The sequence below is a fragment of the Calliopsis andreniformis genome, chromosome 3, assembly GCF_051401765.1.
Source record: "Calliopsis andreniformis isolate RMS-2024a chromosome 3, iyCalAndr_principal, whole genome shotgun sequence".
Classification (NCBI taxonomy): Eukaryota; Metazoa; Arthropoda; class Insecta; order Hymenoptera; family Andrenidae; genus Calliopsis; species Calliopsis andreniformis.
Genome location: NC_135064.1, coordinates 1,391,887 through 1,397,886, shown reverse-complemented (window position 1 = coordinate 1,397,886; position 6,000 = coordinate 1,391,887).

Genomic DNA, 6,000 nt, shown 5'->3' with positions numbered 1-6,000 from the left:
TGTTTTAAGGACGATGTAACATTCTTGATACTAATGTAGAAATATTTGTTGATTAGATATGAGACAAGAAGTGGGTATACATTTTTGATACGTATAGTGATTTTAAGTTCTTTTAAAAGCCCCATGTGCCAAACTTTCTCAAAGGCTTTTTCGACGTCTAAGAAAACAGTGGTGCAGTTTTACCTTCCTTCATAGAGCAGAATAATCTGGGGACTTGATAATCTGGAATTATTTATTCGGTATTTATTTTCTCTATTATTCTAGTATAAATGACTTTTATTATTTTGGAGACAATAGGAAACAGGGAAATTGGCCTGTAAGAGGATGGTTGGATTAGACTTTTTCCAGGTTTTTGTAAAACTATGATCTCTGCACATTTCCAAATTTGAGGGACGTATCCTCATAAACCTCATTGCTTTATCAGGCAGTTCCTTTAGCATTTTTGCTGTTATGAGATCATATCCGAGCGATTTAATGTTTTTTTAATTTTTTAATAATTACGACAATCTCATCTTTTTTAACTCTTTTGTTGTTATTTTGTTTTGTTGTTTTGTTTTGGTAGGTTGTTGTAAATACTGATAGGAGGGGTATGTGGATTGTTGACAAATATTTCTTTTAGATACATTACTATAGTTTCTACTTGGTCTTCTATAGATTCAGTCCAACTTCCGTCCTGTTTCTGTAGTGGCGGCATAGGAATGATAGATCTTTTGATACGTTTTGTAGTTTTCTTGATAAAATTCGAAAAGTTATCATTGTTTACCTTTCTAATTTCATTTCTTATCTTATTTGTTAGCGTATTTATCTCAGTTTTATGTTATAGCCATCTGGTTTGTTGCCATACTTTTCTTATTTTTTTTCTTTTATGAATTAGATTTATAATGTACGAAGAATATTTTGTACCTACATACGTTTTAACTTCGTATTTTGTTGAAAAATACGAATTCATTGTAGTGTATTAGTTAGTGCTTCGGTTGCCATTTCGATGTCATGCGTTTTTTAATGGTAATGCATATTACAGTTTAAACTGTTTCTTATGTTGTCCTTGTATTTTGTCCACTCTGTCGTACTATTCGTTAGCATTATGTTTTCATTGTTTCCTGCAACCTTGTTTAGTTTCAATATGGTGGGGGTGTGTTCAAATGTTAATTTGAGTAATTCAGTAGCTTTTATGACATAATCAGTATTAGTAATTGCAATGTCCAAGATATCTGGTGTTTTGTTTGTATCAGATGGCCAGTACGTTGGTTTCCCTGACGAGCATACTTTTAATTGATTGTTGATTATATAATGCAAAAGCTTGTTACCTTTAGGGTTGTTTATTCGTGAGCCTCAAAATATATGTTTTGCATTAAAGTGACCAAATACTATGAATCTATATCTTTAAGAGTGTTGAAAAAGTTATTGTACTTAGCGGTGTCCATTGTATATTTCGGTGGACAGTAGATTGCGGAAATAGTAACGTTATGATCGCCTAGAATGTATTTTATCGGTATTATACGATTTGATTTGTGAATGTTTAATGTTCTTTTTAATGAAGATTCCCGTATCTCCGTGAGCTTTACCATGTGGGTGTGGAGTTTGTTTTAGTATTGGTATTGACTCCTCATCTGTCATATTTTACGTTTTTTTTTTAAAGTAGTAAAATTCGAATTTCCAATCCCGCTGTTACGCGAGTTTCGGTTATAGATGTTTGATTTGGCACGTATATAGGTGTGTATAGATGTGTTGTACTTTTCACTTCAAATTCGTTGAACCGAGGCAACGATTGTAACGCTCCTAAAATGATGCTATGTTGTCCATGGAAGAGCGGCTTTCCAATGGACGAAAGGTGGTGGTTCTTGTGGCGTACGATTGAGGAGTTGAAATCCAAGGCTTAGGTCTTTCTTAACAAAAATTTATTGAATAAAAAACATATTCTAATCTTAACATTAATACAATATTAATACCTATTCTCATCTAGTTGAATATTAATGAAATTATAAAGAAGTATTAGCTTATATTATACGTAATCATATAAAAGTGAGGTTATGGTGATCGTGATTATCATCTATCAATCAATCATCTTAGTAACGCAAAGTTTATACGTCTACGCTTATTATGTCATTGAATGAGAATTTAGATTAGGTTATTACGCTATCACCAATTATAGATATATTAATTTATATAATTCGTGGTAGAGGACCTCTATACTAGGCGCACTGTGAATGTATGTGTGTGCATATGCCATAGATCTTGCTTCGTATGCTTCGGTCACCGCTGAAGCTATAGGTGACTGACTGAACCTCAGAGCGGTCTCAAGTCTTCGTGACACAATTAACCCTTGCTTGAATTGTCTAATCATCCATAAACCTTTCGTCATCTCGGTTATGTCAGTTGCTGTCCTTAAAGAAATACTCTTCAGGAGTGGTCTTAATATCTGTCAGACTGGAAACGGCTTCTAGCGCTTGTTGACAGACGATTTATTTGCTTACAAGTGTGAAATATAACCTTAAAGGAGCATCAATTACTATATTTGCTAGAACGGTCGCTACCCCTAGGGAAACGGTCTCGAAGTCTCGATCCAACAGAGCATAGTACGTCAACTACCTCCAAGATGTCGCTCGTACTGCACTCACTTACAAGGGAAGTTCGGTGAGTGTTAATCGGCAATTTTAATGAAACTTTGTACAATTATTCTATGGTCCTACCTAAGAATTTTGCCGTACACAGTAGCTGCCTATACACACCTTTAAGGAAGAAACTACCTCTTTAATCCAAGTCGCCATTTTTATTTCGGTGCTTATAGCTCAGAAAGTATAAGCGCTATAAAAAAATGTTGCATACAAAAGTTTTACTATTTTTCAAGGCCTATAAGATGGCTTTAAAAAAATTTTGAAAGTAATAAACAACCGTTTATCCTGAAATGTTAGACAATTGTTACGAGTCCAGCCGAGTTACGTAAAGCAATTATGAAAGGGCTCGATTCAAAGCTCCTTCCGTCGACCTTTGACTTTGCCTGGAAGTCACCATGCAAAGACCCATAGGCATTTCCGTTGCACCCAATTAATAGAATTCTCTGAAACTAATATCACCGAACTTTTCTCGGAAACTCTGCGATGTAGCCGAGTTCCCACCATTTTTCCCATAGATTTTTGAGTATAAAAAGGCCAAGAAATTCGGACTAGTGGGCTCATTTCCAATCCAGTTCGATTTTAGTACGCGGCTTAGACTGGAAGCAAGATCGAGCATTAGTTCTCCTTCGAGCAGAATCTTAGAGTACAATACGTAAATGAAAATCACTGTAACGTAGTCTTAATGACGCATCTCCCGCATACCTCTGTGCGTAATCTAGAGAGAAAAGACTTAGTTCCGCGACACTTGATTCATAAACACTTATTCCTTTGAGTCAAATTTAAACTCCTAATAATACACATTTTTATAAGGTTTGTTAAATTGGACTTAGTTCAATCAAAACCTCTCCTAAATCCAATAAGTAGTGAAAGTGTAATGATCTCACAATATTATATCTTTGTCGCTCGAAATATATTATAAATTTGAAATTTATGAGGTTATACTAACGTCTTCGCAAGGATTGCGAAGATTCCCTTTCCTAACCTACAAGGGGCTCCCGGTGTTGGCCGTTGCTCACTGGTTCGTCCGTCCACATCCGTGAAATGGCTCCCAACGAGTGCAGTTATTCGTTGGTTCGTCCACAAAACAATAACAAAATTCCAAAAACCTTAACCCTCGGTCAGACTACCTAGCCTTCGGCTCGTAACACAATGTTTAAGGGAAGTGACGATAAGTTTCATCAAGGTGTTATGTTATAAAAAGATCGCCGAAAATAACTTTCATTTTAGCATTTTACTTGAGTCCCTTCCTTTAATAAGAATCACTGTATGTATGTACATTCTAAATGTTAAAATAATCATAGTTATATTATCAAAATTGACAAAAAAGTACATAAAATATTCTTTGATAATTATTCATTTATTTACATAAATTTTGATAATTATGCAGCTAATCTGTTAATTCATATGTTTCTCTTTCATCTAAACTCTGGCACGGACTACTATAGAGACAAAGTTAGGAGATCTGGTCTTTGTAGTATTTCTGTGAATATTACATATTCAAAGAAAATAAGTTTTCTGAATTTTCACTCTGAATAGAAAGTAGGTAAATACAAACAGGCATCTTTTCCTCATTAAATAAGAGAACAAGATTTGTCATTTAGACAAGATTTAAAAAATATATCCAATTCTAAAAATTAAATATTGACCAATGTTTAGTTGAGAATTTTTGAAGTTAAACTCAAATGCATTTATTACTAATTTATATGAATTGAAGTCTCATTATTTTCTTACCGAACTGTACATAGCCATGTGCATACAAGATTCTTTTCTATTTGTTTTCTAATTACCGTTTCTATGTACAAAGTATTATTGTTATTGCATTACTATAACAGATCGTCGTTAAAAATACTGTCGCTTGTTAATGGTAATTTCACTACTTCCATTTTCTGTTATTACGACGACTGCGGATTGTTATTGTTATATCACTCTAAATTTCACTATTACAGTGGTAATACCGTAGAAGAGTTGGAAAATTAACTATAACAGTAACGTTGCTCGTTGTAATGACAATAGTAACCGAAGTGGAAACGAGTTGGTAGTAACAGCGCTGATAACTGCCATTGGAATGTCGATTATATGTAATATTGACATAGAATGTGCGTTGCTAACAATTCGCGCCAATTACATATCGTTCTTGATTTTTTAATGTTAAAAAAGGTCGTTAATATAAATCTGAATGAGCATTCATTGACAATATGTAATCTGATAATTCAATTTATTTAAATAGGGCAATGTTTTGTTTCGGCTATTTTCAGTTTAGTACATTCGAATATGCAGACAATATTGAGAGAAATTTATTAAAATAGCTGGTTATTTCCACAACGTGACCATCAACCTTGACGTATTCAACTAATATTTTTAAGTTTCTGTTTCAGTATTCTCCACTCGCTATAAACGCCAGCACTAGTTTACTTTACATTAAGTAATCAGGGAATTAAATAAAAAACAAATAAAAGGAAGCGAAACTAATAATATGTATTATTAATATCTGAAAATAACTGACAATTACATTGCGAACTCACAGAAATTTGAATATTATAAATGAATATTATTATGTTTATCACTATACAATGTTGATAATAATTCTTATGTTTTCATATTCCAATGTTAATATGTGTATCTGTAATAATATCAGACTATGTATGGCATTATATTTACGACTACGCAACGCACGATTTTTCAATCAATCTGACAAAAAAAGTTTTGAACGAAAATTGATCGGTATCGAATGTATAACAAATAACAATAATGAAACTTCCGAAAATAGTTTGTTTTTGTAGCATAACCAAGATCACCTTGGGTTTTCCAAGCAGGACTATATACTTTTTTCCTTATTGTCAGTATATTATAGAATACACTAAAACTTGAAAAGTAAAATTACTTGTAAGAAAATTTTAAAAATGCCGCCTAAACGGCCTGAGTGGCGTTCTCCGAAAGCAATCACCAAGGCGGAAATGCACCCCCGAGAGGACAAGCGGAAACCCCGGGGAAAAACCGAGGGAGGCAACGCACCTCGGTACGTAGCCGAAGATGCGTGCAGGATAGGACCCCACGCGTAGGACCGTTCCTTCTGGCTCGAGCATCGATAGCAGTTACATCGGTGGAGCTTTTACGTCTGATTACGCGCACATTTATACTGTTTTGCTGTTAGTCAGTAATTTTTGTAACGAACGCCAATGAGTTAGACCACAACTGTAACAATTTCTAACATACTCGATATTTCTGTCAACAATATACTGGGTTTACAATAGTGAAAATAATAATACTGAACTGTTCGATGTATTGTACATTTGAATACTGTGAATATATTCAACCTTAGATTAGGTACTAAACGTAAACATAGAACGTTACTTATTGTTAGAAGCAATCGTTAATTCGTCATTAA